Source organism: Rhinopithecus roxellana, chromosome 14 (assembly GCF_007565055.1).
Source record: "Rhinopithecus roxellana isolate Shanxi Qingling chromosome 14, ASM756505v1, whole genome shotgun sequence".
In the NCBI taxonomy this organism is placed as follows: Eukaryota; Metazoa; Chordata; class Mammalia; order Primates; family Cercopithecidae; genus Rhinopithecus; species Rhinopithecus roxellana.
The window spans coordinates 113,862,419-113,876,225 of NC_044562.1; the positions used below are offsets into that span (position 1 = coordinate 113,862,419).

The 13,807-nt window shown below is 41.3% G+C and overlaps 1 pseudogene across 1 annotated transcript; it reads left to right on the forward strand.

Annotated features, from left to right (window-relative positions):
* Positions 1-417: 417 nt before the first annotated feature.
* On the forward strand, positions 418-1,310 carry LOC104655491 (annotated as a pseudogene). The gene has a single exon (XR_746982.2). The product of XR_746982.2 is annotated as a spindle and kinetochore-associated protein 1 pseudogene (transcript).
* Positions 1,311-13,807: the final 12,497 nt, after the last annotated feature.

Here is a 13,807-nt window from a genome sequence, read left to right on the forward strand (position 1 = left end):
CCGAGTGAAATTTGGTGCTGTGACTCGGATCGGGGGACCTCCCTTGGGAGATCAATACCCTGTCCTCCTGCTCTTTGCTCTGTGAGAAAGATCCACCCACGACCTCTGGTCCTCAGACTAACCAACCCAAGGAACATCTCACCAATTTTAAATCAGGACCCAACTGAAAACTGGACTCTTCAAGTCACCTGGCAGCCACTCCCAGAGCCCCTGGAACTCTGGCCCAAGGCTCTCTGACTGACTCCTTCCCAGATCTTCTCAGCTTAAAGGCTGAAGACTGATGCTGCCTCATCGCCTCGTAAGCCCCCAGACATTCATGGACGCCGAGCTTCAGACTCAGCCCGCCTGCACCCAGGTGAAATAAACAGCCTTGTTGCTCACACAGATCCTGTTTGATGGTCTCTTCACACAGACAGGCTTAAAGGATGGCCTCTTCAGATCTGGAACAGTTATGCTCTCATGTTAATGAAAAGATTGGCAATATTAAGAAAACCTTGTCATTAAGAAACTGTGGCCAGGAACCTACCTTGAAGACAGTATTAAATAAAATAGGAGATGAGATCATTGTAGTAAATGAACTTCTAAATAAATTGGAATTGGAAATTCAGTATCAAGAACAAACCAACAATTCACTCAAGGAACTCTGTGAATCTCTTGAAGAAGATTACAAAGACGTAGAACATCTTAAAGAAAACATTCCTTCCCATTTGCCTCAAGTAACAGTAGCCCAGAGCTGTGTTAAGGGATCAGATCTTGATCCTGAAGAACCATTCAAAGTTGAGGAACCTGAACCCATAAAGAAGCCTCCCAAAGAACAAAGAAGTATTAAGGAAATGCCATTTATAGCTTGTGATGAGTTCAGTGGTGTTCCTTCGTACATGAAATCCCGCTTAACCTATGGTCAAATTAATGATGTTATTAAAGAAATCAACAAGGCAGTAATTAGTAAATATAAAATCCTACATCAGCCAAAAAAGTCTATGAATTATGTGGCCAGAAATCTCTATCACAGATTTATTGATGAAGAAACGAAGGATACCAAAGGTCGTTATTTTATAGTGGAAGCTGACATAAAGGAGTTCACGACTTTGAAAGTTGACAAGAAGTTTCACGTGTTACTGAATATTTTACGACACTGCCGGAGGCTATCAGAGGTCCGAGGGGGAGGACTTACTCGTTACGTTATAACCTGAGTCCCTTGTGAACTTTTGAACGGACCAATAGGGTATAGAGGCTATTTCTATAATTTTCTTATATATAATTTTTTTAACTTTTAGTCTTTTTTGTTTCCTTTTTTTTCTTTGAGACGGGATCTTGCTTTGTCACACAGGCTAGAGTGCAGTGGCGCAAACATGGCTTACTGCGGCCTCAACCTCCCAGGCTCAAGTGATCCTCCCACCTCAGCCCCCTGAATAGCTGGGACTACAAGTGTGCACCACTATGCCTGTCTAATGTATTTTGTGTAGAGATTGGGTTTCACCATGTTGCCTGGGCTGGTCTTGAACTCCTGAGCTCAAACAATCCACCCTCCTCCGCCTCCCAAAGTGCTGGGGTTACAGGCGTGAGCCACCACACCTGACCTATTCTTGTTTCTTACAAAAATAAAACTTTTTTGGATAACGCTTAAAAAAAAAAAAAAAGAATTATGCTCTCAAAGTAACACATAGCTGCCTGGCAGAACAGCTCTGGCACATACACATGCATGATTGTGCATTTTAAAATGAAAACTATTAATGTCAAATATGGGATGAAATTGAATAAACTGGAAATTCATTCAAATTGGAAATAAATTCAAAATGTATAATTGGAGTGGAAATTAGTTTTTTAATAACATGGAGATGAAGTAACATCAAAAAAGAAGAGACTTTTTACAGGCACAAAAGCAAGGGAGGAGTACATGATGTTAATCTAAGTTATATTCTGTCCACAAGATTTAGGGAAAATGACTAAAACGTAAGAGGTTTGAGGTCATTCAAATAAACAGTTGAACATTAGAATCAGAGTAAGTAAGAGTAGGAAAAAATAGGTTTAATGTGGGAGAAAATTGGTCAAATTTCTGTGAAGATTGTATCACCTATTAGCAGGAACAGTCAGAGATAATGGCATATAGTTTTTATCAACCAGGGGAAATTAATACCACCCTATTTTAAGTAACAGACAGCGATGAAACATTGAGTTTCCAGCATGACCAGAAAATCAATCACAAAATTCTCAAGTAGGAAGCCCTATGAGCCCCTTGAAATAAAAAACAGTCAAAAAGATACATGTCACAAATATAGGTGATATTAAATTTGTTTCTCCGATATCCATGGCATTATTTGGAGGAAAATTCATCCCTAAAGCCAGATTGACTATCAGATTTAGTGTGGAAATACTTGAAGGATTTGAGTGTCTGCTCCTTGGAAGGGAGTGAACAGTAGCCTATAAGGGGGTTTTGGTTTACAAAGAACTTTCTCTGAAAATGTTTTTGACTGTAATAAGAACTCTATCACCCAATTTGATCATCCAATTTATTCATTAACTTTGGCTCTGCCTGACTAATACAGATGTTTCCTAAACTGAATTCAACTTAAAAAGACAGAGAAATGCTACCACTGCTACCTCATCTTCAAAGACAATTCCAGAAAAAAATGTTCAAGGCATTTTAAATAAAGCAGCATTAGAATAAGTGGGTGGCCTTCTCTAGGAATTACTTTGAAGGAAGTTTTGGATACAGCCTGGGCTGCTTTTTATCCAGCAGACACTGGAAGGCATGCCAGCCAGCATTCTGATTTAAAAATTTAGATTAAAGGTCAGGAAACCAGCACCCTTAGGCCAAATCCACTTCTCAGCCTGTTTTTATGGATGAAGTTTGGAACACAGCCCTGCCCATTTGTTTATGTGTTGTCGATGGCAGCTGTTGCCTACAATGGCAGAGTTGAGTAGCTGAGATAGAGACCATACAGCCCGCAGAGCCTAAATATATGTATTATCTGCTATTTTTCAGAAACAGTTTGTCTACTCCTGATTTAGACTATCACCAGTGTATGTATTTATTAAAATCATTTCTTTTATTTTGTAATTAAGCTCTGCATTGTTAATATTTGGGTTGATTGGTTGGTTTATTTATTTGTCACGTTTCAGTTTGTTTATTTTAAAACCACCTCATTGAAAAATAAAGCAGAGATACAGAAAACTACACAAACACAAGTATAGCATAATGAATTATTACAAAACAAAAACGCTTATACCATTACCCAGGTCAAGAAACAGACATTGCCAGCCACCCTAATGTCTTTCCACATGTCTCATCCCAATTAGAGAAACCTCCCTCTCTCTAAGTGCATAACCAATATCTTAACTTTTATGATAATTGTTTTCTTACATTTTTATAGGTTTATCACCCAAGCATACATCTCTGGACACTAATTTTATTTTGCTCATTTAAAAAAATGAGGCTGGGCATGGTGGTTCACACCTGTAATCCCAGCAGAGGCAGACAGATCACTTGAGGGAGTTCGAGACCAGCCTGGCCAATATGGTGACACCTTGTCTCTACTAAAAATACAAAAATTAGCCAGGCTTGGTGGTACATGCTTGTAATCCCAGCTCCTTGGGAGGCTGAGACAGAAGAATCACTTGAACTCGGGAAGCGGAGGGTGCAGTGAGCCAGGATCGCACCACTGCACTCCAGCCTAGGTGACAGAGGGAGACTCCATCTCAAAAAAAAATACATATTTTAAGTCACTTTAATCTATACTTCCCCTCCTTCACCACCACCCCCATTCTCTTTTCCTTAAAATTTGTCTGTTGAAGACTCCAAGTTACTGGAGCCAAAGAATTTCCCACAGTCTGGATCTTTCCAACGGTGCAGTTCATCATGTCCCTCTGTCCTGGGTATTTTCTGGAAACTGAAAGCTGGATGCAGAGGCCTGATCAGATTGCTTTGGTTTTCTAAAAAAGAATGTTTATGAACAAACTTCAGAAAGCAAATGGAGTCAAACAGGCCACTTTAATAAACACATGAAAAAAATCACGACAACCAAGAAAAAGGTAGGACTAGGCAGTGTCGTAAGTGCTCCCCCTTTCATCTGGTCCTCACAATACATTTTAGGGTGAATGTGTAGCTGTTTAGGACCCTATTTTACAAATGAGAAAAGGTGGGCTCTAGAGAGCAACGGGCTTGTTCAATATTCTTCAGCCAGGATGAGCAGACAGGCCTTTTGCCTTTCAGGCATCTGCATCCGTTCCACCACTCCACAGTCTTCTGGTGTGTCTGTTCCCAGTCTGGCAGCTTGCTCAACTTCTTAAATGCAGTACACATTAATTTAGCACTTACAAGGTGTTGAGTTCTGTGCCAGGCACTGAGGGTACAGATAGGCATGGTCCCTACCCTCACATCATAAAATGGTCTACTGGAAGTGAATTATATCTTTATTATTCAGATAATTAATTACCATGTGTTACATGCAATAAGATAAAAACATACAGGTTTTTAGAGTGGGTAATATGGTCAGTAACTCAAATGGTTAGGGAAAAGTGCTCTTTAAATTAAAAGGATGATATAAGAGGCAGAGAGGCTGGGAGGAGGAAGGAGTAGAAATGGAAGCAGAGTAGGCAGGGCCTTGACTTCTGGGCAGAATGATCACATTTGTGAAGTCCCTGAAATGATAAGGAGCTCTCAAAGCCCTGGAAGAGATGGTATAACATAGCATCTGAAGGTAGACTCTGCAGCTAGGCTGGCTGGCTTAGAATCGTGGTTCTGCCCCGCAACTAGCTGCCTGACCTTTAAGCACGTTATTTTATCTGTGTGCAGTTGCCTTGGTGCAGAGGAAGAACGAGAAACATTAACAGCGGTCTTGGTTCCTTGGGGCTGTGCTAACAAAATACCTCTAACTGGGTGGCTTATAAACAATAAAACTTTGTTTCTTGCAGTTCTGGTGTCTGGGAGGCCCAAGAGCAAGGCAGATTCAAAGTTTGGTGAGGGTCTGCTTTCTGGCTCTCAGGCAGTTCCTTCTCTCCATGTCCTCACACAGTGGAAGGAGCTAGCTAGCTCCCTGGGATCTCTTTTATAAGGACACTAATCTCAATCATGAGGGCTCCATCCTCACGACCTAATCACCTCCCAAATGCCCCACCTTCTAATACCATCACATTGGTGATTAGGTTTCAACATATTTGGGGGGAACAAAAACTTTCAGATCATAGCAACAACCCTATAGGATTATTATAGGAGTTAAAGGAGTTAATTAATATAAACTACTCGAGCAGGGCCTGGCACATATTCAGCAGTTTACATGTATTTGCTGAATCAAAGAAGATGAATATACTGGGCAAAAGGAGAAGTTGGCGGTGCTTACACTGTCATGTTTGAACTTTATCCTAGGAATAGTAATAGACCTTGAAGGTGTTACACAGAGGGTGACAGGATCAAAGGGGTTGGAAAAACAAATGTCTGAAATAGCAACAACAGCAAAGAGAGCACAAGGCGCTTGATCATCTGACAACCCTAATGTTTTGATCTGCTACAAACTTCTGAGAAAAAGAGCCACCATCAACTAAATAAACAAACAACTGGATTAAAAGTGAATGTATCCATATGAGCATCATCTTTTTCTCCACAACTAAAGAATGATCAACTATGAATTCAACATTCAGAGAAAGATGATTTAGATGTTGGAAAAGCATGATAATCGAAATGTGATATTTCTGTGCTTGCAAAATAGTTATCTATCCATGTGATCCAAACTCGGACTAGACCATAACCTCCTTTCAGGACACGGATTAAGTCTTACACGTCTTTGCATTCCCTGCCTTGCATCTTTGCTCAGAGTAGGCACTCAGGAAATTCTTGTTGCAGTGGGTTGAAGAATTCTGTGACATTTGATCTCAGAACAGTCTCCATTCATGCTGCTCTGAGCCAGGAGAATAGCCTACACAACGCCCAGCTGTGATCAAGCTGGAGACCTTGGTTATTAACTCATGAATGATTGCACCAAATAACATGAATTTCCAACAAGAGCTGCTGGAAAATCTGGGGAGTTTCCAGGCTTGTAATATTACTGTCACTACCTCACTACCAGCTTATCTGGGAGCGTTTAGAGAACCAGCCTTCCATTTGGTTGTGCTCTGGTATCTAGCATAACTGCAAAATGGTGAGCACGTTTTTGATAAACCCAACACCTTCAATACCTTCTAACAGTGTTGTTTTGGTCACTCACTTGGTTTCAGCCATCTTAATGCCATTAGGAGGTGAGAACTACAACCTACAGCTTGTTATCTGGTGACCTCCCAAAGAGCCATCACAGGAAACCATGGAGATAACTTTTCTCATGGGCCTCAAATACAGGGAGCACTTCCTCTCCCTGACTAATGTAGGACCAGAATCATTCTTCTTAAGCTCAGATTCAACCTCCATCACTACCTGGGTGACCTTGGCCACGGGCCTTACCTCTTTCTGCCTTGACTTCATCATCTCTAAAGCAGTGCTCATAACAAGACCTAGCTCATAGGGCTGTGAAGGACAGAACAATATAAATTGTTTTGCCCAGTACCAAACACACAGGTAAGAATTCAGTCAACTTAAGCTGCAAATACCTTCCCAGAATCTTTAAAGCAATGAAATCCAGCCCCAGTTTTGTACCATCCCAAATTCTGAAAACAAACAGTATTAATTCACTTTAATTTTAAAAGTGCCACACAGCACTTTTAAGGGGAGTAGGAAGGTGCCATTAAGTCAAAAGATCTGGTGTTTGCAATTCCAAAAAGAGGTCAGTAATCATAGCCTAGGAGTGGACTATTTTGATCTGGTCTCACTGCCCCAACCAGATACTGCAGAAATTGTCCTGCACCTCCTGGGTCACAGCAAACCTTGAAAGGGACCCATGGAAAAAGGGGCCTCTCTCAAGATGCACAGCAAGGGTATTACAGGAGATAGAATTCCAGAAAAGCACATGGAAGCTCTGGGACACACTTTGCTCAGCAAAACCCCAAACTTAGTTGACTTGTTTTCCAATGTAAATTTAATATACCTCTCAAAGGGAGATAAACCTAACAAGTACATGCCCTAGTGGTGTAGTTCTTTTTCTCTTTCTTTCTCTCTCTCCCTCCCTCCCTCCCTCCCTCCCTCCCTCCCTTCCTTCCCTCCCTCCCTCCTTCCTTCCTTCCTTTCTCTCTCTCTCTCTCTCTGTCTCTCTCTCTCTCTCTCTCTGTGTGGCTGATCTCTTTATCAGTTCAGATTTAAGAACATGAGATGAATTCTTACTTTGTACTTTAAATAAATGGCAATACATTCAGCTTTCTGAACCATGGGCAGCAGACAAGCCCTGTAAAATCTATCACACGAGAGCATTTACTTGCATTCAGTCTTTAATAAATTAAATATCCCTGTTTCTTATTCATAAAGGCACAAATGTGACCACTGACATATGGAACAATTATTGCCTTTTGATTACAGATACATTTTCACTTCTGACAAGGCTAAGATCTTTTTAGCCTAGAAACCCAGACTGTTTTATTCTTAATATTTTCTAGAAAAGGAAATTCTTTCATTAACTTTAAAGTCTGCACAGATTTATTCTTAATGATAAAGTATCCTCATCTGCTGCATCAACCACCAGTGATTATTAGCATGGAGATACTGTTTTAAATCTAAACACACATAGTCACCAGCCATCATTTCTGGATTGCTTAGAAATCAAATAAGAGATGAGCTAAGTGTAGAGGAGAAATTGGACACAAACCTGTCTTCCTTTGCCCCCACCCATTTTCCAATTTCCTGGAAATGCAAATATTGACCTTGAGAATTTCAAAGGTCTCTCACAATGTTGTACCTTTTTACATCAACAAATCAGTGTGGGCAAGCTCATAAAACTCTTGTCAGTATTTACTCAAAAGAGTTGAAAGTAAACAAATGCAGTTATAGGTTGAAATAAGATTAGTGAAAGGGAAGGCTAACTGTTGTTATAATCAAGTACTGCTAAGCACAAACTGATCCCTTTTCTGGATAGATTATTAATAGATGATAAAAGATAGATAGATAGATAGATAGATAGATAGATAGATAGATAGATAGATAGATAGATAGACAGATAAACAGAGAATCATTACTATTACTTAGCCAATGTGGGACACTGAGCCTGAAGATTCCTTTTCTATTCAAGGAAATAGATTGTCTTAGTCAGGTCTTCAGTAAGGTAAGGACATCACTGTCCAGCCATCACTACAGGGCCCAGAACAACCCTGAATCCAATGGGAACCTGGAATTGAAGGGATTGGTGAGTGTATTAGGTAGAAGTTACGAGCCCCACAAAGGAAAATGTGTTCCCAACATTCAAATCATTGCCTTTTCTGGGCTGCTCACTGTCAGAATGCGAGGAGTCAGCTGCTGGACACAGCCACCCTTTTACACATCCCCAAAGGCCCCATACTCATTGTAGTTTATATGTGCAGTGCGCAGCCTACACAGCAGGATACAACAGCCTTGGTCAGCAGTTCTGTCCTCTGTCCAGGTAACACAGGGACCAGGGTGAAGCTCTACAAATAGATAAGGTACTCCATAAAAACACAGCCTTTTTAGCAAGGAAAGGAGCTAATTGGTCCAGTAAACACTCACCAAGCATGTTCATAGCCTGTGTAAGAGCTGAGACAAGAACTTGCTATGCAGGACTCTGAATACTTTGATGACTAATCTTCATATTGTCCAAGTAAGGTAAGAACTGAAGGACAATTCTCTGAAATTATCACCAGGCTCCCAGTCCCTTGTTCTAATTCTGATCTTAACGATCTGTGTGATTGAAGGCAAATCACTCAAAGTACATATTGCAAATCTCTCGATCATATCCCATTTATACCTACCTTGCTTAGATGAGGAAGTAAACATGCCAAGTTTTGAAGGTTAAAAGTGCTAAACATATATTCACTATTATTGTTATTACAATGTTATCACAATGGGGCAGTGTTAGAGAGAACATGGAATTCTAATCACTCACTTCCAGGTCAATTTATTTAACTGTTCTTTGACTCAGTTTCCCCTTTCCATAAAATGAGCATTAAAAAACTACTCTAATTATCTCATTCAATCATCTGTGTACCCAATTCATGATACATTGTAGGTTCTCAGCAAAGGTGAAATTCCTTCTCTTCCCTTTGCCAGTAGTGTTCCAAGGAGGACTTCTATTTTATAAGGGTGATAATTCACTCCCCAGGAATCCTGTTCCAGGGAGCCCAGAGAAATCCCCTACAAAGAACTGGGTCCAGCTGCATGGAAAGGAATTTCACAGAATCTGGCTCTTCCTCCACAGATTCCTTAGTTGTGTTTTCTATCCCAGACATATTTAACACAAGCAGCTCAAGGGAATTGAATAATACCTCTGGCCTGATCTGAGACACGAAGCCATCTGGAGAACATAACTTCTAATACTTATTCCTGGTTGCATCACATCTAACCACAAAACCCATCCACGCTCAGGGTCTCTCCATCACTTTCCTCTCTCCATGGATTTAAATGCACAGGCCTGCAATGACCTTTGAAACTTTAGCAAGAGCAATCTATTCTCCCTTTAGTCTCCTCTAGGCTGTTTCCCTAATGAGGGAACAGTAATATGGAGAAGGCAACTTAGAAATAAAGCCAAACTATCCAAAGTAAGTAATTTCTGCATTGTTCTTCAATGTGTGGCACATGTTTTCCTGGGAGCAAATTTATCTTCTTAATTGGGTTTTATTTAGGCAACTAGTGAAATTAATTTCCATTCCCTCAGCACTTTTCATTTGACAGCAGTGGGGCAGCCTGAGATTAAATGTTCACTATGAATAAGCTACAGAAGGAATTGTTTGTGTGGCAAATCGGTAACAGCACTTCTTTGATACAGACCTAAGGATCTCAAAGGTCTAGCTCAGAAATTGCATGCAGTGTTCTGCTGAACAACCAACCATCTATTAAAATCTGCCTTCTTCCCTGCATATTTGGTCTGAATTCTTATCCTGGTAACATTCCCAAATTTTCTATCCCCATTGGGCCAAAGTTACTCCAGAAATCCTTCCACATGAGATGCAATCATTATACTGCTCTCGGCCACCTTGGCCCAAGCCAAACAGAACTGGCTGCCTCAAATGCCTGGAGGTGGTTTATTGTTGCTAACACATGTTTAAAGCATAAAGAACGACTGAGTATCCTACCATCCTGAGGTTTGGCTTTATTTGGTGGGCTGACTCTGCCTGTGACCAGGAAAACAGCTGAGTAGCAGGGTGGTAAGAGTACATAAGCAACCAGACTCTTAGAAAAAGGCAGTTAGAAAATATATTCAATAAATATTCACATCAAATTGTGGTCTCTTTAATTGTGACAAAAGGAATACAAACAAATCATCAGCACACAATTAGCTCTCTATCCATGGAACAGAATTTCTCAAAATTTCCACGTGTGACCCACCCTAAGACTGGTACGTATGCCCAGACACTAGTAGGAAAATAGCCTGAGATGCAAAGAAGGTGCCACTTCTTTGGTTATCTTTACTCATTGTCCCTGTTGTTTTCTCAGACCCTGGTTTTGGTAAATCTTCTTTGCCCCGGTAGTTGATGAAGGGCCAGATTTGTAGTTGGTCAGTGGTTTGAAATTAATTGGTCAAAACATCAGGGTGTTTTCCTAAAGCAGGAGGAAATAAACAGCCCTAACTGTAATAGCATTTATCAGGAGATTTTTTTCCATAAGCTCATAATACAGACAGGTAGAGAGACAATCAACATAACAAATTCATCAGTATAATTATTGCCAATGAATTTGATCCAAGGTGACTTAAGTGATTTCATCTGGAGAGTAAATATTGGGAACAGAAGTATTAGGATGTTAGTACAAAGGGTGGTTAAGACATGGGTGATGTGGTCCAACCTGGATTCAAATTGCAGTTCTACTATTTACCAGCTGTGTGACCCTCAGCTAGTAATTTAACCTTGAAGCTTCAGTTTCCCCATATTATGTGCTTAGTGAAGTATAACACATAGTAAGAACTTGATTAAAATAAGCAATAATAAAGCCTCAAATACTAGAATGTTATGGAACTGTTTTAGTCTCAGTTTTAACTAAGCCCAAAATGGTTGCAATTATTTCCAAATTTCAATGTTAGAAACCAGACAACCTGAGCAGAATTTATAAAGCAGATGTTCTAAAACTCTTTCATGACCCTTGTCTCGTCACCCACTCATGAGTATAAAAAAAAAATTTGGTACAACTAGTAGAATTAGAATTAAAGACTGGAGTGGAATTTTTTTTGGAAATGTCTACCCTCATTTCAGTACTAATGAGAGAGACTTCAAGACCACTCAGTAGCTTGTTCTGGGTCTCCTGGATGTCAAGCAACACAGTAAATGGAAAGTGGGCCACACCTGAAAAATATAAAGGACCAGACATAACTGAAGAGTCCTGTGAAAGAAGAGGAGAGAATTGTCACTGGGAAGTAATTGCATTCCCACAAAAAGAAAATCTCAGATGTGGGTCACATGAAAGAGATGGCAGTAAGGTGGGGAGAAAGGCCTTGTAGTTATTTTCCAGGAAAGACAAGGTAGGCAGAACTCTAAGATGCCCTTCCTGATTCCCACCCTGTCCCATACACCTCCGAATGATTCTCTCCCCTTGTACACTAACCCCCTTTGGAGCTCTGGGCAGTGGCTCATGCCTGTAATCCCAGCACTTTGGGAGGCCGGAGTGAGCAAATCACCTGAGGTCAAGAGTTTGAGACCAGCCTGGCCAATATGGTGAAACCCTGTCTCTACTACAAATACAAAAATTAGCCTAGTGCGGTGGCACTCACCTGTAATCCCAGCTACTCAAGAGGCTGAGACAGGAGAATCATTTGAACTCAGGAGGTGGAGGTTGCAGTGAGCCGAGACTGCACCACTGCACTCCTGCCTGGACAACAGAGTAAGACTCCATCTCAAAAAAAAAAAAAAAAAAGCAAACAAACAACAACAACAAACCATTGGGTGAGACCTGTAAGAATGATAGGATAACACTTTCATTATTAGGCTATTAATCAATTGGCTTTGAGCTGATCAAAGGAGAGATTTCCTGAGTGGGCTTCACCTAATTAGGTGAGACTTTAAAAGAAGACAGCATTAGAGAGACGTGCTAGCCCGGAAGATGTAGCCTCCATGAGTTCTGCAGCTGCAAAGAAATACATGTTGCCAACACCCTTGTGAACTTGGAAGATGATCCCAAGCCTCAGATGAGATCACAGCCCTGGCCAACATGTGGATTTCAGTCTAGTGAGACCCTGAGCAGAGGACCCAGTTATGCTGTGCCTCGACTTCTGACCTATAGAAACTGTGAAATAGTTCCCGTAGGTCAGAAGATCCATGAAGAGGTGGATCTTTCATGAATGGTTTGGTGCCATCCTCCCCATAATGAGTAAGTTTTTGCTCCAGTACTTCCTGAAATAGCTGGTTGTTAAAAAGAAACTTGTACCTCCCCACTCTCTCTTGCTTCCTCTCCTCTACATGTGATCTCTGCACACACCAGCTCCCTTTGCCTTCCCTTCCACCATGAATGGAAGCAGCCTGAAGCCCTCGCCAGCAGCAGATGCTGATCCCATGCTTCCTGCACAGCCTGCAGAACAACCTCTTTTATGCTGGTCCCATGCTTCCTGCACAGCCTGCAGAATAACCTCTTTTCTTATAAATCACTCAACCTCAGATATTCCTGTGTGGCAACACAAATGGACTAAGACACCTCATTTGTGATAGAAAACAACAGATGAAAGATCCTCAGTAGTTGGTTGCTGAAGGAAGAGTGCCAAAATCTCACAAGTGCTCTCAGGAGAATCAGGTTCAGCCTTCTGCCTGGCCCATCATGCTCCAGTGCCTGCTCACAATGGCACCAGACATGCAGACCTTCTCTGTTCCCCTACCTTCCTCCCATACTCACCCCCAACTTGAACTGTATCAGGGTCAGAAACTGTAATCATTAAGGTGGGGGGAAGGGTAGAAAGGCAACACCAAGAGATGTAGAAGTGTCCTCTCAGCTCCCCAAACGCCTTTTCACTGCCAGCTTCCTACCTGCATGGGCCTAATATTTTGAAGGAGGAACTTTGAGTGAGGCTCCTAGTCTTGATCATTACCTAAACTGACCCTAAGTAAACTGAGTAAATACAAGGATCTGAGTCTAGCTTTGTTCTTTCTAGTTAAAGTAGCTAGAGAACATTTTATCTCTGAAAATAAGAAGATACATTCCAGGCCTAGTCAAGATTTTATCTAAGGGTAAGGGCAAAAATGACTGAGTTTACAAAGAAAGATATTAGTTATAATTAAATACATCAAGAGAAATCTTCTGTTTCTTTTTTTTTTTTTTTTTTTTTGAGACAGAGTCTCGCTCTGTCGCCCAAGCTGGAGTGCAGTGGCCGGATCTCAGCTCACTGCAAGCTCCGCCTCCCGGGTTCACGCCATTCTCCTGCCTCAGCCTCCCGAGTAGCTGGGACTACAGGCGCCCGCCACCTCACCCGGCTAGTTTTTTGTACTTTTTTCAGTAGAGACGGGGTTTCACCGTGTTAGCCAGGATGGTCTCGATCTCCTGACCTTGTGATCCACCCGCCTCGGCCTCCCAAAGTGCTGGGATTACAGGCTTGAGCCACCGCGCCCGGCCCTCTGTTTCTTGATAGGAACCATCCAGGTAGAAGAATGAAGTTAGAAAATCAAGTTCACATTAGCTGAAGAGAGCCTTGAAATTGACCTAGTGTCATGACTGACAATACAGATCAGGCCATGAACAGAAATTCTGCTACTGGGTTGTGATGAATTCTTCTCTAACGGGGATCTCAGATGTTTAGTTCCTTCTTAAGGG